Below are 25,117 nucleotides of genomic sequence, written 5' to 3'. Positions count from 1 at the left end.
GAAAAACATGCTGCTCTTCTTGTCCCCCAATTTTTTCTTTTATGGATCTTGTTTTTGGTGTTATAGCTAAGAAATCTTTGTACAATGCAAGGTCACAAAGGTGTTTTTCTATGTTTTCTTCTGGCAGTTTTACAGTTTTAGGTTTTACATTTAGGTCTATGATCCATTTTGAGTTAATGTTTGTATTAAGTGAGAAGTATGGGTCCAGGTTCATTTGTTGCATATGGACCTCCAATTATTTCTCCCTCTAATAAAACCTAAATACTTATCCCAAAATGAGCTCCCTTGGTATCGTTTCCTCAGGGCCTCCCTCTTTCTCTCCCCATGGCTTCCTGTGGCGCACCATTAACAGCTAACACTCCTTAGCCTCCACGAGCTGGTGCTGAGCAGTACAGCCCACTTTATTCCCCACAACCTTCCATACTAGCCAGACCAGTTTCCTCACGGGGTCAGTGGACTCTGGGAGCTATCGTTTCTGGATTACCCAAGGAAGGCCAATCAGAATCCTTCCCCGAGATTATAACATGGATATTGAGAGAGTGAAGCTTCTTCCCCCTGGAGCTGCTGAGCTAAAAAGGGCCAAATGAAGGAGGAGAGGAGGCCAACACATGGAGGGAAGCGATGGGTTGACCTGACAATAGACACCCCTCCCCCCTCCTGGCTCTAGGAGTTGGCGTATGACCCAGTGTCTTCCTAATGGCTGGAAGGCTGGGAGGGTCTAGTTCATTCGTGGACAAAAAATCTTACTATGAGACACTCACGCTAAACACAAAATTCAGAAGATGGTGGAAGAGTTGTCTCCTGTTTCCCTTGAGTTTAACCTTGGTCCTCCTCGCTGGTTTCCCTCACTCTCTTCCTCCCCCCAGAGTCCCTTAGGTCTATTTGGCTCTCCTCCACCATCCCTGCCCTCGCTGCCGCCGCTTCGCTTCTTACCTTGGCCTGCATTCAGGCGTCCCCCGAGGAAGCTGGAGCAGGGTGCTACATAGCCTTTCCTTCTGAGGAAAAAATGAAGGGAAAAGCCCTCTCCTGGTCAGACCTCAAAGTGAACCATCTACCGACAAAGAGATGAAGCAGATATAATTTGTAATAATAATTTAAAATGAAACAGATAACAATTTCACTCAAAAGCAGATTCATTATTTTAATAAATCAAATTAAATCTGATTCCCAGAACACATGCTCTACAGTGATGAGAAATTTAATTGGATGAGTTTAATTAAAACAGTTAGAAGACAGCACAGCCTAAGTTGGCAGCTTTTTGAGAATTTGGTTTGATTTAAGGGCAATTTGGAAATTAAGTCAAGGTGGTCTTGAAATGTATTAGGTGACTGGACTCCGATGGCCAAATTCTAATTTATTGCTGGTGAAAAGGCACATAGAGACAGAAGCTGGGGAAGCTCTGATGCTCAACTGACTACGCTGATCCTTCCTGAGCCCAGCTATCTAATGCCTTCAACCACAAGATTGATTGGTCAGGGAAAGGGAAAGCTCGCGATTTCTCTCCCCTCTATGTGCATCTGGTTGGTCAGTAGCCGGAGAGGATTAGAAAGCCCTACGCCCCCACACCCCATCCCCCTCCACTCTTTCCTCCTGACCTGGGTGAAATCCTCCCCTGCCCTATATGGCCTTTCCCCCTGTCCCTGCCAATCTGAGCTGCCCCCCCACCCCCTGTGTAATCTCCAATGAAGACCTGTGCTGTCTGCGTACAGATCTGACAAATCACATGACTGACATCTTGCCCTGCTCAGAGTAATAGATAGCCTTTTCCTGATGGCTTGTCCTTTTCCTGATGGCTTGTCTTTTCTTCTGTTGTAATTCATTTGAAAACTCCTCTCTGAACTTATGCCCATATGAATAATCATACTGTCCGATTCGTGATCTTCTCAGAACTCTGGCTGAGGGGACATTTTGTGACAAGACCCCTCCCTGCCTTCATTCCATGGAAAATAATTTTGTTGCTCTGATTTCAGTGGAAGTTGACATGAAATGCAATTGTACATTTTGCGGGGGGGGGGAATCTAAGTAGATTAAGGGCTCATAATTGTGATTTACCTTGGCTTTTTAATTTGAATACTTTAATTGCCTACTTTACAAACTGGGCTTTAAGAAAATAAAATAAGATTTGAAACTTTGAGTGTACCTTCAAAGGGCTGTGTTTTGTGGTTTCTCTAAGACAGAGAAGTCCTATGTCCCTCCACTTCCAGTTATTCTTTCCCTCCTTCTCTCCTCATCTCTCATTTTCTTTTCATCCTTTATGTCCCTCTGTGTGCACGTGCAAATGCTTTCATGATTTTTAGTAAGTGTATCTGAAACAAAATGCAAAGGAAAAAGTACAGGTAGGGAGAGAAAGCGACACTGGTCCCAACTCCTGACCCTCAGGCAATTGAAGGCACTGTTTAATCCTGCGGGCCTCCAAGGCACAAGGGAGCAAAGCATTCCCCGAAGCCCCACCTCACTGGCTTTCTTCCACTTACTGGGATTTGACAACACTTTCCCCGCCTTTGAGCATGCTGTTCCTTCCACCTGGAAACCTGGAAACCTCACCACTGGTGTCCAGCTTGGAGGCCTTCTTCTCAATCTTTAGGCTTTAGTTCAAATTTTGCCTCCTGTGAGAAGTCTTCCTGACGGCCATCAATGGTCTGTGCCCCCAACCTGGGTTTTCTCTATCAGGATCCTATTTGTTTCCTTCTTGGCTCATGTCACAATTTGTAATTGTCTCATTTATTTTCAGTTCCTTGAGTTTACTGTTTGTCCTTGGTTTTCTTTTGGTCTGTTTGCTGGCTCTGGCACTGAGCTCCAAGCGAAGGGCTGGGACTTGCCAATTGAATTCAGTGCTCTAGGGAGAACACCTGGTACATAATAGGCACTCAATAAACATGCCTTTAGTGAACGAACAAATGAATGAGTGACCACCCTCTCCAGAGAGGCCTGGTGCGCCAAACTGTTCTGAGAAGCCCTTTGCTACATTGATTCTGAATTCTGTTCAGGGAGACCTCTAAGGAGGGTGCACCAGCCAAGTGGGTTGGGTGGGCTATTTCTAAGGCCAAGTCCAGAGGAAGTCACCCCAAGGAACACTTAGAAGGACAAAGTGAAGCAATCCCTGAATTATTTTCTTAATGAAGGGAGTTAACTTGGATCTCAAATGAATCAGGTGTCCAATACGGAGGGCTCAAAACTAGCCACGTTTGGTAACCACCCTTATAAAATGACCCCCAACCTATGCAGGCAAAACCCCGGAAGCATTGTGCCAACCTTGGCAAGATAGGGCACTGCTTTAGCCCAGGATAAAAAATAAAATTAACATTAAATATTCTTGAGGCGAAGTCTCTGAACAGCTACAAAAGACAATGACTTTCCTCTTACTGAGCTTCTGTATTTTTTTTTTTAAATCTTGAGTATCTCCAAGGCAAAGACTTTACAACATTCATCTTTATATTCCTGTCACAATCTCCAGCGTAGAAGCGTATGATAAGAGGAGCACAAGAAAACTCAGATATTCTAAAAGTGTATGACCCTTTAGTTATATTTGTAAGTATCATCCATTACTGGGAGGAATTTCTCATTATAAGCATGCAAAATATACAGTCCAGAGGATGGTGAGAAATAATCCTTCTATTTATGAAGTCAATTATCAGTCCGTGAAGAGCCCATCTTGGGTGAGCATCTGAGAATGACCCCTGCCCCACCTCCCTTTATTTCCCCAGTGTCTGTTCCATCTTTTCTCCTCCGAATCCTTTCTTCCAAGGTCCATGCCTCATCCTGGAGAATAATATCCCTTCTTTACCCTGTGTTGCTGGAGAAGTCTTTTAGCTCTTAATATTTTTTTCAGAGGACTAATACAAATGTAATTCAAAATAACACAAAATGTATTAGGATTGGATTCAACTGCTTATAGCAGACAACCCACATGGCTTACACATGATAATTTCTCTTTCTCTTCTAAAGATGAAGGAGAGCAGTCCAAAGCTGATATGGCAACACCTCGCTACCAGGGGCCACTGCTCCTTCAATCCCTCTGTTCCATTATCCCTAGTTGGTCACTTCCATTTTCATGGTCACCTCATGGTCCAAGATGGCTGTTGGCAAAAAGTACAAAGAAGGGGGGGGCGCCAAAGGCAACAAGGGTATTCCTGCCAGTGGAGGCAGCCCCCTTTAATGAGATCTCCCAGAAGCCTCACCCAATGACTACTGTTTGCATCTCATGGCCAATTCTATATGCAAGGATGATAAGAAATGTTACCCCTGATCTGGGCACATTGCTGCTTTGAGTGTTTTACTATTATGAAAAAAGAGAAGAATTGGAGACTCGATATTGTGTAACCCCGTGGCTCAAAGCGTGTGTCGGAATCATCTGGAGGGCTTATTAAAACAGATTGTTGTATCCCCAGAGTTTCTGATTTAGAAGGCCTGAGAGGGATCCGGAGACACTTGGAAAACTGGGAAAACCACTAGCATTTTCTTCCAAGCAAGTCAATTTTTTTTTCCACCTAATACTGGCTATCTATTTATTTTAACCTCAATCCACTATTTTACTAAAAGAAGTCCCACACTCATTACTCTACCAGAGAGACCCTTACCATCAGAGACAGGGCAAGGGAGAAAGGAAATCATGTCTTGCCATGACTACCACGGCTGGAAATCTGCTCTTTCCCACCATTTGCAGACTAGAACATCTACATTAGATGTGGAGCTGAGAAAGAACTGAAAGAGATTGGGTTTTAGTGGCATCAATTATCAATGCTCAAGAAGCAAAAGAAAAAAAAATTGGTGGAAGATTCCTAAGGATCCGGGAACTTCCAAAAGGCCACATAATTGGTCTTCCTTTGCCACTGATGGCACGGGGTAATTAGGTGGATTCATTCTTAAGCAGGGAGATGGTGTAGACTCGTGGTTAAAGACCAGCAGAAGACAGGAGAAGGGAGAAAAAGATCATGGGTCCATGGGCTTGGCAGTGGGGCTGGCCAGCCCAGGGTAGGAATGTAATTGCCTTGGGATCAGAGACCCTATACTGAATACTCACCCCTGTGGTACTTCCTTCCTCCATCTCCCCACCCTTTCTCTTAATTTTTTATTTGTCTCCAAAATTTGCTAAGTGAAGGAAGGAAAAGGAAAGAATTTTTGTCTGCACTCAGCCTAAAGAAATAAAGATCTACAAATCCTTGGAGACCGTGGAGTAGGGAGAGTGAAGGAAGAAGTTAAAGAAACCCAAAGGAGACGTGAAAAGTTGGGCCAAGGAAGTCAGAGACAATTTGCACAGAAGGATTTGCCCCTTCTGGGGCTGTTTACCACACAAGCTCTTCTTCTCTTATCATCTGGGGAATTTTTGTGTTTTACTCTATTTTATGGTGTAATTCCCACACAAACTATTTTCCTGGTGGGGTCTGATTTGAACATGATGCTCTGAAGTTCCAAGCTAGTTGTGTGTGTGTGTGTGTGTGTGTGTGTGTGTGTGTGTGTGTGTATTTCTTTCAATTGTCCATTGTCAAAAGGAGGGTGATATAGGTTCCTTTACCTTCTTTCCCTCTTCAGGGTTTGGGCCCCCAAAAGGTAATAACTAACAGTTCTAAATTCCATATAGTTGGAAAAGTTCTACACGGAAAAGAGAAACTCAAAATTCACTTTAAGTTCATTTTAATTGAGTCGCAGTGTAATGTAGACCTTGAACTTCTTCAGCCAGCCACATAACCAGGGAGGCACTTCGAAGAGAGGAATCCTGAAGAATTCACCAAGAGCTGGAGGGGTATAAAATGTTCACCATAAAAGAGGCCTTTGTGGAGCACCTGGGTGGCTCAGTGGGCTAAGCATCTGCTTTCGGCTCAGGTCATAATCTCAGGGTCCTGGGATCAAGCCCCACGTTGGGTTCCTTGCTCAGCTGGGAGCCTGCCTCTCCCTCTCCCTCTGCCCCTCCCTCTGCTCATGCTCTCTCTCTCTCTCTCTCTCCCAAATAAATAAAATCTTTAAAAAGAAAAAAAAAAACAGACCTTCACTAGATCAACCCTTTCTCTCGGCAATAAGGCAGTTGAGGTTTGGTGCGGGTGAGTGACTTGGCCGAAGGTCACTAGCAGAGACTCCAACATATGCGCTTTGCTATTCCCACATTTGTAGCCTGTCTTGTTCTACTCATACTTCACTAGCCAATATTTTAGGTATTCACAAATTTCTGAAACTTCATAAACATTTTGGTAGTTGGAGTTATCAGGCTTAATTAATTAAAACAATTCTGACTGTGTCAGACATTGAGCCAGAGCTAAGGTCAGAAGGACAGTAAATGCAAACACCACTTCCCTGCCCACAAGGAGCTTTTACTCTAGCACAAGGGATAGAATGTACACAATAGTTGGCAGACAGGGTAGATAGAGTGCATGCCACAGAAATACAGCATGAAATAGAGGGGCCTTCTGAGGAGAACTGCTTCCAAATGGGAGGAAGTGTTCACAGAGGAGGTGGCTTTGGGCTGCCTGGGGAGCAACTGGAGATGTGACCATGACCTAGAGGAAGGCATGGAAGAGCCCCCCACATGATTTTACAGAATAAAAGCCGGCTGTGGAAGGAGTACACGAAAGACAACAGAGTGTTTGGTTTCACTAGAGAATACTCTGTGTGAAGGGAATTGGTATGACAGAAACAGCCTCCCAAAGGCATTGGAAAGCAAATTTCTTAAAATATAGGCACATGTATTCGTTTGTGGCCGCCGTAACAAAGTACCACAGACTGGGGGGCTTAAGCAACAGAAATTTATTTTCTCACAGTTCTGGAGGCTGGAAGTCCAAGATCAAGGTGAGGGCAGGGTTGGTTTCTCTGGAGGCCTCTCTCTTTGTCTCAAAGATGGCCCCATTCTCGCTGTGTCCTCACTTGGTCTTTGCTCTATGCGCAGGCTCCCCTGGGGGCTCTTCCTCTTCTTAGAAGGACACCAATCATATTGGGTTAGGGTCCCACCCTGATTACCTTATTTAAACTTAATCACCTCTCTAAAGGCCCTATCTCCAAATACAGTCACATTCTGAGGTCCTGGGGGTGCAGGCTTCAATAAAGTTCAGAAGGGCACAAACCACCACGACTGCTAGTCTGTATGATTATGTTACTTCAAGACAGATTACACTTTCGTAATAGCTACCAGGCATTAAGAAAGCCCATTAAAACTACTTACACATTTACTCTCCCAGACATTTTCTATGAATCTTTTATTCAAGTATAAAGATTAAAAGTAGAGGTTCAAGTACTGCATAAAAACTTGAGAAAACAAACCTGCATTTCTACTCCAAGGAATTTACCCAAGTGAAATAAAAAACATATGTCCACACAAAGACTCATCCACAGGGCGCCTGGGCAGCTCAGTCGTTAAGCGTCTGCCTTCGGCTCAGGTCATGATCCCAGGGTCCTGAGATTGAGCCCCACATCGGGCTCCCTGCTCGGCGGGAAGCCTGCTTCTCCCTCTCCCACTCCCCCTGCTTGTGTTCCCTCTCTCGCTGTGTCTCTCTCTGTCAAATAAATAAATAAAATCTTTAAAAACAAACAAAACAAAACAAAACAAAAAGACTCATCCACAAAGGTCCATAGCAACATTACTCATCATAGTGAAAATGTGAAAAGAACCCAACTATCCAACCAATGGCCAGATAAACAAAATATGGTATACCCATACCATGGAATATTATTCAGCCATAAAAAAGGAATGAAATACAGACATGTACTACAACGTAGATGAACTTTAAAAACATGATGCTAAGTTAAACAAGCCAGATGGAAAAGGCTACATAGGGAATGATTCTATTTATGTGAACTGTCCAGAAAAGGCATATTTATAGATACAGAAGGCATATCAGGGGTTGCCTGGGCCTGGAGAAGGGAGTAGAGACTGATGTAAGTAAGCATAAAGGAATGTTTTAAGATAAAAGAGAAGTTCCAAACCTGGATTATGGTGACGGCTGCACAAGTCCATAAATTTACTAAGAAGCATTGAATTATACGCTTGCAATGGATGGATTTTATGGTATGCAAATTGTACTTCAATAAAGCCAGAAAATGTTTGCATGCCAACCTTGTGCAGGAGCCAGGCTAACCTTCTCCTTATCGTTCCAATTTTAGTATATGTGCTGCCGAAGTGAGCACAATAAAGCCAGAAAATATTAATAAAAAATACATAGGCGGCATTGAAAAATTACAAGAAAATATAATAAACTTTAAAAATTTCCTGTAATCACGCAGGAGCCCTTATGCCTTCCATCTGTAGTCTGCAGAAGGAAAAAGCTTACCCCCATCCCAAGTGGGTTCTTGGTTCTGCACTTGTGGGGTAAAAGGAAAGGGGAGAACTTTGCAGCTCAGGGGTGTCATGTACTGTTTCACATCCACTAACCAGCTCCTGGTGAAGTCCAGCAAGTGATAAAATCCTGCAACAGTAACCCTGGGAGGGCCCTCAAGGACCATCTTTTACAAACCTCTCATTTAATTGAAGCTGGAGTGGGGGCTCAGAAACCATATAACCGAGCTGCTCAGGACACCGCAGGTGGTGAATGGCCAAGTTGGAATCCATCTCAGGTGCCCTGATTCTTAATCCAGAGTCATCCATTGGGCTGTCTCTTCACATCTCTTAGCCTTTCTCAGCCTCAGTGATCCCACCTGCAAAATGGAGACAGTTTATCTGCCCCTGCCACATGAAGATCAAATGAGATCAATGATGTGAAAATGCTCTCGAAAACAGAAAGCCATCGGGGTCCCTGGGTGGCTCAGTCGGTTAAGTGTCCAGCTCTTGATTTCGGCTCAGGTCATGATCTCAGGGTTGAGAGATCAAGCCCCACATCGGGCTCCCCGCTGGGCAAGGAGCCTACCTAAGATTTTCTCTCTCCCTCTCCCTCTGCTCTTCCCCAAGCCCCACCCTCCACCCTCTCTCCCTCTCCAAAAAACAAAACAAAACAAACAAACAAATGAAGAAAAGAAAGCTTCTACTAATGCAAATTGCTATTGTAGTCTTATTAGCAGGTCAGTTGTGGGTCTAGCTCAGAATCTAGACCAAAGATCTACAAGACTACACTTCCAGGAAATGCATTCGTCCGTCCTGATGTGAACATGAATCTCTGGTTCAAGTTGTTCCTCAGCATCTTGAGCGGGTGGGGGTGGGGCAGTTTGGGCACAATTCCTTTAATTTTCCAGAACATTCTCATTCCAGAATACCATTATCTTCCTGCTGTCCATCCATGACACTTTAATTACCTCAATGACAGTGAAATTTAGTCTGTGTGCATTCAACTATGATTACTCAAGTAACAACAATGGAAATGAAGATTTGATTTAGATATGTATAACCTAAACTTATTTATTTTACCCTCCTCCTTTGAAAACATATCCATTCCTGTTGGGACACAAGAAAGGGACCTCTGTGTCTAATAACACCTGGAAATCCCCAAGACTGTAAACTAAGTATATTTTGGAGGGTATTCATCTCTGCTAAAAGATCCCCTCAATCGAATGCCTTTCCCTGAGCCTCCTACCACCCACACAGGGGCGGATCTCACTAGGAACCCTCAGTGAATGGAGAGCCCAGCAAACCAATCATCACTGCTGGCCCAGGAAAAACACCAGGTGCAGAGCCCAGCACAGAATGTGATCTGAGAAAGCACTTATAAATCAAGCAGGTCCCAGGGAGTGAAAGTACAAGTTAGTAAAAATAACAACAAAGTAACCATGAAATGTTAAATCAGATCAACCCAACAGCAAACTCATTACTGGGATCTCTATAGAAAACCCAGGTTGAAGGCTCCCCAATAAGCCAGGAAAAACCTGGAGAAGCATTCTCACCTCCCACATCTGTTTACTTTTCATATATTAGGAGGATTGGCCCTTTAACTGTGATATATGCTCCAAATGTTTTCTCCCAATTATCTTATGACTTTGTCATGACCTTTTTTTAATTTTACCATGCAAGTATATTTATTTATAGGCAGTTTAAATTATCAGTCTTTTCTTTTGTTGCATCTGAGTTTTGAGTTACATTTAGAAAGGATCTCCTCATACCTACATTATAGAGACAGTTACCCATATTTTCTCCTAAAACTGGAGGTGGGGGGGGGTTCATTCTTGATCCATCTGGAGTTTATTCTTGTATACTGCTAACCCATGGTCTTTACGACGTTTATTTAAAAGTCCATTTTTGCCCTAGTCATTGGAGATACTACCTTTATCATGTGTTATATTTCCACATATATTTGGGTCTATTCCTTGACTTTCTATCCTATTCCAATAGTCTGATTATCTACCTATGTGCCAGTGTCACGCTGTTTTAATTTCAGAGGCTTTATAATAAAGTACATTGTAATATCTGGTAGGCTCTTTTCCCCCCAGTGTTTTCTCAACTACTCTTGCATGTCTTGTTTTGTTTTTCTGTATGAACTTTATTATTAACTTGCATGGTTCCAGAAAAAGGCTTTACTGGTATTTTTGTTGGGATCATATTAACTTAGGAAGACCTGGTATCTATGACACTTAGGATACGAGTCATCCTATCCAAGAACAGGGATTTCTTTCCATTTGTTCAAGTTTACTTTTATGTCTTTCAAGAGTGTTTTAAAGTTGTTTTTTTTTCCCCTTATAAAATCTGCACATTTATGTCTAAGTGTTATGTCTTTTTTTGTTGTTACATCCTGTTACTTTTTGAAGCCAAGCTGATCCAGGCACTTGATTTGGGGTTCTAAATAAAGAGTGACATATTCTTCTCCTCCACTCTTCATTTCCCTTTGCCAGTCCATTAGTCTCATTGGCATGATTTGAGAGTATGTCCATCGACTACGTTGGGAGAACAAGAAACAATAGTAGGTCTAGGGTTTAAGACAAGATGACATAAGACAGTGGTGAATAAGGTCTTCAGGTCTTAGCAAGAGAGAATTCACATCTGCCTGGGGGCAAAGATAAGAGTTGCAGGGCTCTCATATATTTAAAAATCTAAAACTAGATTTAACTCGTCTGCTTTTCTCAGTCAAGTAAACTCTATCAATTTTCATGACGTCTTGGACAATCTTCTAAATCCTCTTTCCTCTTCTGGGTCTGATATAATACAGTATACTCATGAGTAATAGTACTGAGTTGATAAATCCCTTCTATAAATTCTCCTTTCTTAATATTTCCCTAATACTTTCATGATCCAAACTCCATGTGGCCACAGGAGTCTCTGATAGATAGTTGTCTCCAAGACTATCTGTAAAACAAAGTGAAAGGCAGGCCCTGTGAATTCTGGTTCACATCTCACACTGTCCATTTTGGTCAGATTTCAGACTTGGGGTCTCTAGATGGTTTTCTCAGGTTGGTACATGGTCCTACTGAGACCAAGATCAATGGCTAGATTTTACTCCAGACCAGCCAGCTCTCCTTTCTCCCAAAGTTTCTCTTTCAATGGTACTTTAATTCCTTAGACCCAAAGAGGACTGAGTGAGAAATCTAGACAAGTCATAGGAAATCCAATGTTGAAAAAACAACTGGAGACCTAAGGCAATTGGAGACTCTGAGCCTTTGGCAGGAATGAGAAGGAAGACCCTTGCTGGGCACTTTCACCTCTTTCTCTACCAGTTTCACTGCTGAACTCCTACACACCCTTCAAGGTCAAGCTTAACCGTCACCTTTGTTACATAATTTTTCATGACACTCCTCTACATCCCAAACATGTAATTGCTCCCTCGTTTGTTTTCCTATTAAATTTTACACATACTTCTATTAGCATTTGAATCATGTTTTATTACAGCTCTCTCTTATTTGTTTATATCTCTGTCTACTAACAAGGCTTCAGATTCCTGGAGGGCAGAACTATATTTCATTCATCTCAGTATCCGCCAGATCTAGCAATTTAATTGAATGAAATTGACCAGACAAAGAGATTTGAATTTTTTTGTTCTATTCCCCATTTGAGATCTATTAGTCACAGCCTTGGCAGGAAGCAGTGCTGAGTTTCACCCAGCTCACATTTGCACCAAGAGACCCAAACCAGAGCTCCTTGGTCAAGATAAGCCATGTGCTTCAAAGCCCATCTCCCTTTCAGCCCACTGGTGAACTCTTACTTGGTAAGATGTGAATAGGTATGAGGATTAAATAAGGTAATGCATCTAAGGTACTTATTGGTGAATAATAATTAAAATATTAGTGACTTTATACAACACAAACTGATGAAAAAGTTGGATTACAAACAGTAGAGCTACTGAGTCAAAGGAATTCCTTAATGAATTGCTATGTGATCCAACAATAGTTTCCCATCTTTTTTTTACCCCTACATGTAAGATAAGGGGCATATTCCCAGGGTCATTCCTATGGACTGGCAATGTAGTAGATAAGGATACAGGCAACGTCATGTACATTTGCTGGCACTTTCTGTCTCCTTTCCCTGAGCCTTGAGAAAGCATACTGGAATGTCTGTGAATAAAAATGGCACAATTTTTAAAATAACATGTCTACTCTTATTATTTCTTTAATACACAAAACTTAGTTCTTCATTATTACTAATAAATTACTCCAGCATACCTCTGTTTTGACTCACCAGTGTTTTGTGAAACCCAGTTGCTAAGATCCACTATTTTAAATCCAGAGGGCTTGAGGCTGACCATTGTCACAGTGTGAGATGTTCACAAACTCTTCTACTAACCATATAATTATGAAAAGCAGGCTTGTCAAATGTGCTATCAGAATATTCTCATGGAGGGGTACTTGGGTGGCTCAGTCGGTTAAGCATCTGACTCTTGGTTTTGGCTCAGGTCATGATTTCATGGTTGTGGGATCGAGCCCCACATCAGGCTCTGCACTCAGCACAGAATCTGCTTCAGATTCTCTCTTCCTCTCCCTCCCACTCCCACTCTCTCTCTCAAATAAATAAATAAATAAAATCTTAAAAAGAAAAAAAGAATATCCTCATGGATAATCATGACACAGAATGAAGCTGCAGTGTCTCAGGAGAAAATTTAAAGCTCAGCATTCTGGCAGGAAAGAGATGGCCAATTCAAAAAAGGAGATAAAAGAGAATTGGATAAAGGCACTATTTACAAATGCTCAGGCAAGTTTAAGGGAAACCAACAAGTGATGGTAAAACACCCACGGGCTAGAACCAACTGGAAGTTGCTATGACCTACTTCTTAGAGGGGAGAGCAAGAAAGTAGCCATTGGAACCCGAAAGAGAGCGATAGCTGTCAGAAGTGGCTGTGAGCCAGGGGAGTAAATACTGCAAGATCTTTTCCCTTCTCCTGCCTCATTGGCCAAACCCAACTGGAATTCCCAGGGCATGGGCCAGCGATCCAGTCCAGAAAGGCCAGTTCTCCTGGACAGAGAACAGGGTGAGGGCTGCAAAGTGCACATAAAGGGACAAGCAGGAAACATCCAGCACCACTGGCAACCAGCTCTTTTCTTCTTGATTCTGCATTGTGATTTCTAGCCTATTTTCCGGGGGAACTGGACAAGATTTGAGTCATCTTCTACTTGGTCTAAAGGAGAAAGCTCTTTTTTTTTTTTTGTCAGCAAAACCAGAAACAATAGGTTCACAAATGTGCAATTAAACCCTAGAAACACATGGGTTTTTCATCTCCATCTTAGATAAAAAGAAATCTCAGTTATGTCTTTCCCAGGCCATTTTAATTAACTTTGTCAAGAAAGTTCTAAATGCCTAACTCTCTTTATCTTCGTCTTCAGAATATCAATTGGGCAGAATGTAAAGATAAAACTTAACAGAATTTACAGTGAAGGGGAGGAGGGAAAATCCTGAAAAAGAATAGAAAATTATAAGGGTTTTTTTTCACCCTCTTCCTTTTTAATTCTTGTTGTACTTACTCCATAGGATTTTGATGGCTAACAGAACTAAAAGTCCTGTGTATTCACTGTGATGACACATCTCCTGATCCAGCTGGAATCCTTCTCAGAGAAACAGGCGGAGATCGGGCTGACCTTCTTTGCTGGGCAGGTGGGGCCTCCATTTTCAATTCAAGCTAGCTCATCTGACAGTTTTGAGAGGACACCAAATATTTACTCTATTTAATACAGCACTTTTATTGACTATGAAAAATAACAATTTATCTATGCTAATTATATATAATTTGAAAAATATATAAAGATAAAAGATAGAAGCCATGCATGACCTCCTCTAACAGTGGAAACTCCTGTTAATGTTTTATTATATTCTCTTTCATTCTTCTTTTTATACATAGAGTTCCCAGATAGGTATTACACACTGCATGCAGGTTTTTAATCTTTCTGTATTATAGTGAATATTATCAACCAATATTCCCCATGTTATCAAGTAAATGTCAAAATAATAAAATTTAAAGACTGCCTAACATTTTATGTATGGATGGTGTCTTAGTCTATTTGGGCTGCTATAACAGAATACCATAGACTGGGGTGCAGTGGCTTAAACAACAAACATGTATTTCTCACAGTTCTGGAGTTTGGGATTCCAAGATCAAGATCCCCATGTGGCTGGGTTCTGATGAAGGCCTTCTTCCCGGTTTCTAGGCTGATGTCTTCACCTTGTATCCTCATGTGGTAGAGAGAGAGAGAGAGAGAGCTAACTCTCCTCCTCTCTAACAAGGGCCCTAATCCCATCAAAGGGACTCCACTGTCATGAGCTAATTAACTCCCCAGAGCCCCACCTCCTAATACCATCCTACTGGGGCTAGGGTTTCAACCTAAGAATTGAGTGGAATACAAGCATGCAGTCCAAAGCAGATGGTTCTACCCCTAAGTAATTTAACCATTCCCCTATTATTGGACATTTGGCTTTTTCCAATGTAGGTTTATCCAGTTTCCTTAGTAAGGAAGAAGAAGTCTTCCTTCTGAGTAAGACTGCAGTGAACACCTTCATTCATAATTTTTTTCAATCTATAAATTTCTGAGAACAAATTTCTTGAAGCAGAGTTAGGAAGTTAAGTTTCACTTTGGATCTTGCCAAATTGCAATCCAAAAAGATCGTACTAATTTACATTCCCACCCACAGGATACAAGAGTGCCCGTTTTTACAGAACCTGGCAGACACTGAGTACTGGAACTTATTTTTATCTCTGTTAAAGGCATTTTGTTGTTTTTTCAACTGACATGTCTTTGTTCAGTGAGGGTGAACGTTCTTTCACACATCGTAGTCCATTTAACTCCCTTCTTTGTGGATTGTCTGTTCCTGCAGTTTGGCAGCTGAACCTTCTTCCAAATTTTTGTTCCTCTCCTGAGGATCACAAAACTTTATACAACTTTATTCCAATTCATTGAGTGTTTTCAGATGGTTGGTTGCTTTTAACAGAGTGAGTGGATTCCAAAAATGTCATTCCAGTTTGGTTTTTGACAGAGAACGGCTATATGCTCAGCTGAATGCTGCCCACACTGTTTTCCAAAACCATAACTAAAGTTATCTTAATTGTCTCTCTGCATATATTAAAATACACAGTAGCCTACAGTTTTTAGTTCATAAATCCAAAGCTCTTGGAAACACATTTCTTTTGTGGGCCTCTCTAGGCCTAATTAGGACTATATGATCCTTTTTAGGTGCTGCGAAGAATGAGAAAAAAAATAGTTTGGTCAAGCATAGGCCTTTTGACGTGAGTTCTCAACTTGATAGAAAGCCCAGAAATGTTACTACAAATGTGTCCTCGCGTGCCCGAGTGCTTCCCTAGTGTTCCTATGGTAGGCGATGGTGAGATTATTTCTACGCTGGGGCACATCTTGCTGGGGCTCCTAGAAGTTAGTTATCCCAAAGGAGGGACGGAGAAAGCCAATGGGAGTTAAGTGCATAGAACCATTTCCCCGCTGAATTGACCAGTAGTAGCAAATAGTATTTGTTCAGTGTTTTCCATTTTACAAAGCCCTTTCTCATCCATCACCTCATTTGATACAACCACCACATGGGATGTTTGAAACCATCACCCTCCTTTGGGGGGCAGAGTTTGATGACTTGCTCAAAGTCACACAGTTAACACGTGGTAGTTAGGGCTCAAACTCCTGGCTTCCATCTGTAAATGGGATTGCACCTGTATTCTTCTGCCACCCTGGGACTTTGTTTACTGAGCACCCTTTAGAAATGTAATAGGGCCATGAAACAAGAATAGAAAAAAGAACAACAGCAACAACAACAAAAAACCCACACACGGGTTACAGCCCTGGTCACCATCATACTTAATGTTCTAGAGAGAAGAAATAAGAGAGATTTGTGCGATCTTTTCAGTGAGAAGCGACATTCCTGGTCTTTGCATATGCCTCTCATTAACTCCCTGTGTCCTGTTGAAGACTGTGATGTCTCTGTCTTCACTCCGTCAATCCAGCTTGAACTTTCATGGCATTATAATCACTGTCGACTCCACAAAATGCTGTAGGATGTGTTCAGCCAGGGCAAGCGAGTAGACAGTCGGATGAGAAAACCTGGAAAACCACACTGCGTTGAAGGGGCCTCTTCTCCCGTAGGAGTCTACTGACCCTTCTCATCAGAATTTTTATTTGCCAAATTTGAGGGATTTCTGAGGCTGAAAACAAATGTAAGAGGATATTTTTGCTGGACTTTGGGCCAATGGTGGTCCCCACAGTGGATTTGGGAATTCTCTCTTACAATTTGACCATTTTCACTAGGGACTCGGTTGCTTGATGGTGAATGAAGATGGACAACATTTTTTCTTAACATACATTTATGTGCCTACACAGATTTCCTAAGCATTGTTGAGCTTCCTGGTGGAAAATGAATTCAGATTCTAAATCCCTGTCCTCATGAGCAGGAAAATGCAAAACAATAAACTGGTCTCAGTCCTACAGAGACCATGTGGTTTCTATTCTGAAAACCTCACTCAGAATGCCACAGCCTAAGTGATTGGAGGCCTCTGAATAAGCTGATACTGAAACCCACCACAGCCACCCACAAATGGGCATTCACCCCAGTGTTATTGTCTGTGGGACCGTAATTATTGAGGGAGTAGTAACACTTTGGGGCCCAAGCAGCTCTCCTCTGGTTACCACCTGACTGAGCACAATATGAGAGGGAGAGAGTTTTGTTCCTACCACTTCTGAAGGGACTGATAAAGTATCTTAGTGCTGTGACAATCCAGAAACACAACTCCAACCTCAAATAGAAATGAGATGGAAGTTTGGGTGTGGGACTGCGTAACTCCCCCCTGTTGCTCCTCCTATACCTTCTGCCCTGGTGAACGGCATCACCATCCTTCCAGAAAAGCCTCCAAGATGATGTCAGAATAGGAACTAAAACCCAGATTGTCATTCCTGTGCTCTTTCCATGGCAACCCACTGTCTCCTAACCAACCAGTGAAGTTTTCATCAGCCCTGACCACAATATTTGTCACATGGAGTCTGTAGAATTTGGCTCTCTCAAGTTCCATGATTCTGAAACAAGAAAAATATCTTCACCTGACAAAGACATTTCTCTGCCATCAAACAGCAAAAGTACCTATTAACTCATACCTATCCACCTTTTAATCCAGAGCATGGAAGCTACGCCTCATCTCAACCTGTAGGGACATACCCATATCACCTTAATGGGACATTCAGAAGTCTAAGAGGTAGGACTGATAAAAACATTCCCTTACTCACAAGAGCCCAACAGGCCTGATAAATACCTGCAAAGAACTGTGCAGTTCAAACACAACTCCATCAAAGCTGGCCATTTTCAGGCACACGATGAAGGTCAAGTACTGTCTGGGGATATCATATATATTTTATTTGGAAGGGTTACAGTGATCCAGTTAACTTTGTGTCCATTTTCCATTCTTTTTAACACCTAAAGATAAAATAAACATTATGAGCAAATTTTAAATTTTTCAAATTAAAAAAATATCTCTCCTGGCATTCAAAATCAACCAACACATTAGTGGTAATAAAAAAAATTACACAATGTGGACAGTGTATCTTCATGCTGCCATTCTTCTGCTGACATTGGGTAATTTCAAACTGTTACAATCCAAAGGTAATGTACAGAGAACTATGAAATTTAGATTTACATTCACGCCACATATTTATTAGCAACGGGTGAGACTGGCTATGTTCTAGGTCCATAAATCTATCCTTACTAAGCAATAGAAATTGCACTAGACTTTTCAATTAGGTGACTTGATTAATCCCTCACTGTCCCCTTTTTAAGCCAGTTTGACATAAGCTTCTCACATTTGTATGTGACTAAGATCTGATTAATACAGTACCACAGAAAATATGTTGACCAAGAAAACTAGATTATAAGTCTCTTTTGATTATCTATTATGTAACTTTTATAATAATCAAAGTATATGCCAACCTTGTGATTATAATTTTCTGCAGTAATTCCATATATGGGGTTTTTAAGTTAGAAAAAACTAATTCTGTATATTTATATATCATGATTATGCTCCTTATTTTGAATCAAATATTCATGGGGAGAAAAAGGAATGGAGAGGGCCATCTTCATCAGTCTCAAAAGGCTGGTTATTCGATTTTTTGAGGATTTCTCTCTCGTCATCCCTATTTTTAATGTGTAAAAGTCAGCACCTGTGCCAAACATACAGCATTTGTCATCTCCCGCCCCCCAGCCTGCTAATCCATAACCAAATAGCCCATGAGCACTTCGCTTCATCCAGCAGGACAAGATACATTTTAAATCTGCTGACATTATTTAGCAAAAAACATAGCACACCTCTGCATATTTTTAAAACTTCTGGATAACTGTTGTAAGGAAAGCAATACTTCAATTTAGTGATCCGGGTAACTTGTAAACAACTAACTAAGGAACATGTTTCAAAGATTCATTAGCAAGTCAGTTATATGAAATCCAGAACATATTTTCTCAAAAACATGATCGTGTCTTTGGTGTATAGATTCCTAGGCCACCACCAAAGACTCCTCTACATATAAGGAAGTGTATTTTAGTATGAATAATTACTCCCAGTCCTTCAGAGGCCCGTAAGCCACGTCCTGGGCCCCCCTCTATAGTAGCTAAGACCCCAGTCCCATCATTGATCAGATGAGTGATCTCAGAGTACCCTCCTGTAAAGTGGATATATTGATACCCTTTTAAGGAATAAATTAAATACTGGAAATAAAGCATTTAATACAGGGCTTGGCTCAGAATAAATAGTGACAATGACCATGATGGCAGGAATGACAAAGACTTTTGAGTTCTGGGCCCCTCAGAAGCCAAAGGGCCTGAGAAGTTCCTTGTATCGTGTATGTGTTTACTTCGTATTGAGAAAACCCATGGTGAGTGTATTAGTTTCCCAGGGCTAAAGTAACACAATACTGAGTGGCTTAACCAACAGCAATGTATTGTTTTAGAGTTCTGGAGGCTGGAAGTCTGAAATTAAGGCATCGGCCATGTTGGCTCCTTCTAAGGGCTGTGGGAGAGAATCTGCTCCAAGCCTCTCACCCAGTTTCTTCTTTTTTTTTTTCCCCCATGGCAATATCACTTTTATTTATTTATTTTTATTTTTTAATTTAAATTCAATTTAGTTAACATATACTATATTGTTAGTTTCAGGGGTAGAATTTAGTGGTTCATCAGTTGCATATAACACCCAGTGCTCATTACATCAAGTGCCCTCCTTAATGCCCATCACCCAGCCTCTGGTGGCCTCAGGTATTTCTTGGCTTGTGAATGGCATTCTCCCTGTATCCTCACATTGTGATCACTCTGTGCATGCATGTCTCTCTGCCCAAATTTCCTCTTCTCATAAGGACACAGTCACATTGGATTAGGGCCTAACCGATGACCTTAACTTGATCGATCATTTGCAAAAATCCTATTTTCTAAATAAGGTCATATTCACAAGCACTGGGAATTAAGACTTCAAACGTTTAGGGAATGCAATTCAACCCATAACAGTGAGTAAGTAAAAAATTTCACCGAGCATCTCTCAGGGCATGTTGTGATGGGCTTCACGAAGGAGTGGGAGAGTCTCCAGGGCCGTGGAAGGAAGAATGGGGTCCAGCGTCACCGTGGCCATCAGAGGAGAGCAGCTCTGGGATTTCTCTGTGGGTGGTGGTGTGATCCCAGGAACTGTGGGTACTTCCCAAAGCTAAGGCACATCACCCACCGTTGTACTCAAATGGATATATAAGCCTCACACTTATTTTTTTTTCTTCCAAGTTTACCTTGTTTCAGATCATTAGATTACCTCCCTTCCTGAGCTACATACGCATCTTAAGAAACTAGCTATTCTTCTTTCTGGTTCAGAATCCTGAACAGATCATTACATTCATTATTCAATTCCTAGCAACGGTTTTCCAACACCTGGGGTTTCATCAATTTCTCAAAACTCCTCAAAGTGAAATGAATTTTATATCCAGTTAAATGTTCAAAACAAGCACAAGCCTCATAGCACTTTCAGAGAATGAGGTAATCATGAACTCTAACAAACGACATTAGGGCATCCCGGTTGGTTCTCCCTAAGTTGGGAATCACGGTGCTAAATAGCACGCCTGACCTCTGGAAGGAAAACCAACTCCCCCCGGTGACTAATTTACAACCAGGAAGTAATTTCTCCACTGGGAGCCTGTGGATCAACAAAGTTCGTTCTTGGTGTTCTCCCAGGACTGCGGTGAACCAGGCAGGGGGGTGATCTAGGTTCACTCTCCCTGCAGGCAGAACAACCCCCAGGCTCCAGCAGGGGGTCGGCGGAAGGGGATTCTTCTCTAAAACAGCTCCAGTACTCAGGATAATGTTTTGAATCTCCAAACATCACAACTAGCTGGTTTCAAGCAATATTTTCAGTGAGACAGAAGTTCGGGTTTCTAGCAAGAAGCCCTGAGCGGTTGCGGTCCTGCAATACTGAGCTGAGGAAAGGGTCCTTTGCTGGCTCCCTTCTCCCTCAAGCCCAGCGGATCTCTTCTCCTCCCGCAGGGTCAGCTGGAATGTCTTGTCTCAGAGACACCTTCCCTGATTATCCCCATCTTCATTATTTTATATTACATCATCCTAGTTAGTTCCTTCACAGTCCTGCGATCGATCGGTTTATTCCAGGTACTTGGTTTATCGTCTCCATATGAATATGTGTTGCAGAAGACCCAGAGGCTCCCTCATCCTCTTCTCCCCTTTAGTCCCTGTGTCAGAGCCTGTGCCTGGCACAGAGTAGATGTTCAGTAAATATGTGCTGAGTGATTGCTGTTCTAAATGCCCAGCAGGTGAACCTATATCCTCAGAGCCTCTGTTGACCAGTGTTCAAGATGTAGAACACCTTGTAGGCTGGATGGAGCAATAAAATATTGACCTGCAAAATATGACTTTCCTCAATATTCACTCTGGCCTAAATAAACAGAAGGAACCCTGAGGAATTAGGCTGCGAGGCTGATTTAGTAGAATCATTGGCACTTGTGTAAAATTTTGGAGAATAATGTCCTAAGCACAGATGCTATTTTTAAGAACTTAACACCAGGAAAACCCTTCTGGGGCTCACTCGAGTGGGAATGAAGCCCTTTTTATGTCACGGGTGATGTATGAACTGATGGCTCATGGAAGGTGAAGCTCAGACTAAGTTATCGGACTTTTTCCTTCTGAGTTATAGCTCAGCAAGCAGACTTGACCGATTACAGTCCCTGACAAGAGCTGAGCAGTCTGTACGCTTGTTTATATTACCAAAGAGAAGTGACAACGTGGCCCAATTTAGTGCCTACAGCCCAGCATAACTAAACAAATTCTCTTTCCAGTCCAAGTCGAGGTTCACCTAAGCTGGACTGGATTTATAGAAAACAAATGCCAAAGAGGGCCAATAGGTCTATGATGCTTGTTTTGGGCCAAATGACTTTAAAAGCCGCAAATTAGGACCCTCGAGAAGCTGACTTAGAAGAAATCTCTGTAAGTGACGCAACTAGATTTCTGGCATCTGGAGTTCGTACGTGTTGGGCAAGGCTTTTGCAGTAGTTCACAGGGAAGTTAACAGCCACCCAGAGTCACTAACCAGTACCCATCTCACAGAGGCAGGGAGACCTCAAGAACTCAGAGTCCCGGGGTGCTTCTTTGTGGCTGTGGACTCTTCATGACAACATTCATCACCGAGGTAAGGGTTTCAAGGACAAAGACCTTCTAGGAAACGTGAGTTTACCTGCGGGCAGATCCAGAGATGGGGGTCCACTGGGCAAAGACACAGGACTTCCTCCCCTGTGGGCAAAAATAAATACTTGGGGGGAAAGAAACTGCACAAAAGATTTAGATCTTTTTTACTGCTACAACTTCTGTGTTAAAGAGAGTGAGAAAAGTTCGAATGAAATCTGCCTCCCATCCCTTCACAAATAGATTGTGTTTAGTTCCCAAATGTGGTAGCATTTCTGCATCCATCTCCTCTCCCATCAGAGTTTCCTAACATTTGAGGGGGGTGGGAGTATTGTGGAGCTTCACGAATGCTCTGGCCCCTCTAATGGAAGAAATGTAAAATAGTTTCAGGGGTCCAAGCACCCCACTTAAAGCTCATTCGTGGACTCACTAGAGATTCCCTCTATTATTGGAACGAAAGTGCCCCACTGTTGGGTCACAACTGGAGGATGATGTCAAGACGTGATTTTATAGACAGAAAGAAGGGAGAGAAGAGAAGAAAGACTTCCTCAGCTCTGTCCTCCCCAAAACCCAGGTCCCCAAATCCCAACACAAAGGTTAGACATGCACCAGTGACACACAGGAATGACTTTGACAGAAGAGAAATTGAAGAATTTCCCCCTTGTCTGGCTACTAGAGTGCCTCCCGAATGAGGTCCAGTCACCATGATTCCGTCCCTCCTTTTGCAGTTATGGTGATTTGACAAGGTTTACGGCGAAAAATAACCATTACAGGTGCAATAAACACTGGGATGATGTTTTTCTGCTATAAACCTTCAGAAATGGATATTATCACTGCTGTTTTACAGATGAAGCTATAAACTATGGGATTGGGGGACAAGCAGCATTTTTTAACGCCCTCTACATTTATTATTTTATAAAAACTGACAGTCCTGAAGATGTGTATCAATATGCTGATTGTATTAATGAGAAAACTGAATTTAGAAAACTTGGGTGGTTTTCCAAGGTCACAGAGCCAGCAGGCAACAGAGCTAGGAGCTGAACCCAGAAGGGGCTGACTCCCAAGTCCCTGATCTTTCAGCTGCTCCACCCAGCTAGGAAACACATCTCCTGCTCTTACAGGGTTCCCATCCCAGAGCACAGCGCCAGATTCCCAACCTCCATCCTGGACATCCTCTAGGAATGTCACCTCTCCCCACTGACTGATCATCCCACCAGCCCTATATTACCTCATTCATTCCATATAAACACCCTATGAGAAGGTAGTATTGGCTCCATTTTGCAATAAGGAAACTAGGCTCATGAAGATAAAGTGACTTACTCAAGGTCACACAGCCGGACCTCTGTCTCTAAAACTTTGTTCTTTCCATCAGATCATTCCACTCCTGCAAAAAAAAAAAAAAAAAAGAGGAATCCCTTTGAGCAGATGGTCTCTTTCATGGGCATTCATCATGGATTTGCCATCTGGGGTATGGTGTTTCAGGTTTGTGCTTGTCTCCACACCACGCGTCCCTGCAGATACAATCGATCGACTCCAAGAAGCTTAGGTGTTTGCTCCCCCAAAGGCTGACCCAATATAGAATGTGCTGGCTCCCCTCTTCTCAGAAGGAAGACTTAGAACGAGTGAGTCTCCAGTGCTCAAGCTGTGGCTGCTCTGTAAAGCCTAGCAGACATGTCAGACGGCACCAAAGGTTGCACGTCTTCTCCAGACAGAGCCAGAGATAGATTTGACACCTGGTAGCCTGGCTCCATTTCTTACAGGCTGGGTCACCTTCAGCAAGTTACTGAACCTCTCTGTGCCTCAGCTTCCTCATGTCTGCAATGATACGTCATAAAAGTTAGGAGGATTATACAGGGTAACATTTATAAAGCACTCGACCTGGGACAAGTGGCTACAGTAATGTATCTTTTAACTCTTGGAGTACGTCAATCTGTTGTCAAGAACCCTCTTCAGTCCTAGACAGTCCTCAAGGGCATAGTCCAGAATTGGCATCCACAGAAGCAGAAGCTCTTTCACCAACCTTCTCAGCCTCGTGAAATGCAGCCCAGGTGAAGCCTGCCTCTTCTGTGGGTCAAGCAGTCAATTCACATCTCTCAACACTGCTGGGATATTCCAAGGGGTTGGCTCCTCCCAAGCACCCCCTCATTCTAAGCCCCACAAAGCGCATCTTATCCTGAGGGAAAACTCAAGAGACTCAAACCCCGGTGGCCTTGGAAGCTATGGTTTCAGGGACTGCCTGGGATGGGGGGGTAGGTTCTGGGGCCCCTGTGTGGAGCCCCTGGGAAGCCTTATCCCAAGCAGGTGGCAAATGAGCCTTTCTACACTTTTGCAGAAAAAGGTCACTGCCTTAGATTAACTCCTTCTCATCACCCTCCCACCTTGAACACTGCTCCACTGTGGAGATGGGAGTCTACAAACCGAGAACTGGTTCCAACGGTGCTGAAATTCAGGAGGGAAAAGAAAACCCATTTCCGCTTGTGAACGGGCATAGGTTGTGAGGCAAAGAATTTCTTCAAATTAAGTTTGACAGCAATCACCAGGGCCCAGAATGAATCTTCTCAGGCGTGACCCCAGATCTGTGTACGACCTGAGCCGCTCATGCACAGGGGAAAGAAAAGGGCAGATTACTACCCCCAGAATTCCTGGTTTAAAGGACTTATCTCCCAGAGCTCTTCCTCAAGATGTTTTTTTTTTTTTAATTGTGGTAAAACACAGAGCCTAAAATTGACTATTTTAACCATTTCTAAGTGTACAATTCTATGGCATTAAATACATTCACATTATTGTGCAACCATCACCATCATCCATCTCCAGAATTCTTTTCCTCCTTCCCAGCAAAAACCTGGTACCCAGTAAATGATAACCCCCCATTCTTCTCTCCCTCTCAGCCCTTGGCAAACCACCATTCTGCTTTCTGTTTCCATGAATTTGATGACTCTAAGTACCTCATATGAGAATAATCATATGTATTTGTCTTCTTGTGCCTGGTTCATTTCACTTAGAATAATATCCTCCAGGTTCATCCATGTGGTAGCAAGAATTAGCAAGGTGTCAGAATTACCTTCCTTACAAAGGTTGAATAATATTCCATTGAACATGTATGCTACATTTTGTTCTTCCATTCATTCATGGTTGATTCGTCATCGATAGACATTACAATTGCTT

General features: G+C 42.4%; 1 long non-coding RNA gene and 1 other non-coding gene across 2 annotated transcripts; both read right to left on the bottom strand.

The window, feature by feature from the left end:
- Positions 1–573: 573 nt before the first annotated feature.
- Positions 574–24,248, bottom strand: LOC116629940. The gene is made up of 8 exons (XR_004298847.1): positions 23,273–24,248; positions 22,005–22,060; positions 17,559–17,719; positions 14,392–16,359; positions 13,789–13,952; positions 8,436–8,616; positions 2,141–2,306; positions 574–1,051 (listed from the first exon to the last, which is right to left on the bottom strand). It is a non-coding gene; the product is annotated as an uncharacterized LOC116629940 (long non-coding RNA).
- On the bottom strand, positions 8,010–8,109 carry LOC116630335. Its single transcript, XR_004298935.1, has one exon. It is a non-coding gene; the product is annotated as a U6 spliceosomal RNA (small nuclear RNA).
- Positions 24,249–25,117: the final 869 nt, after the last annotated feature.

Source organism: Phoca vitulina, unplaced genomic scaffold (assembly GCF_004348235.1).
Source record: "Phoca vitulina isolate PV1807 unplaced genomic scaffold, GSC_HSeal_1.0 scaffold3, whole genome shotgun sequence".
NCBI lineage: Eukaryota > Metazoa > Chordata > Mammalia > Carnivora > Phocidae > Phoca > Phoca vitulina.
The sequence above is the reverse complement of the archived record's forward strand: the minus strand, read 5'-3'. Positions and strand labels throughout refer to the sequence as shown.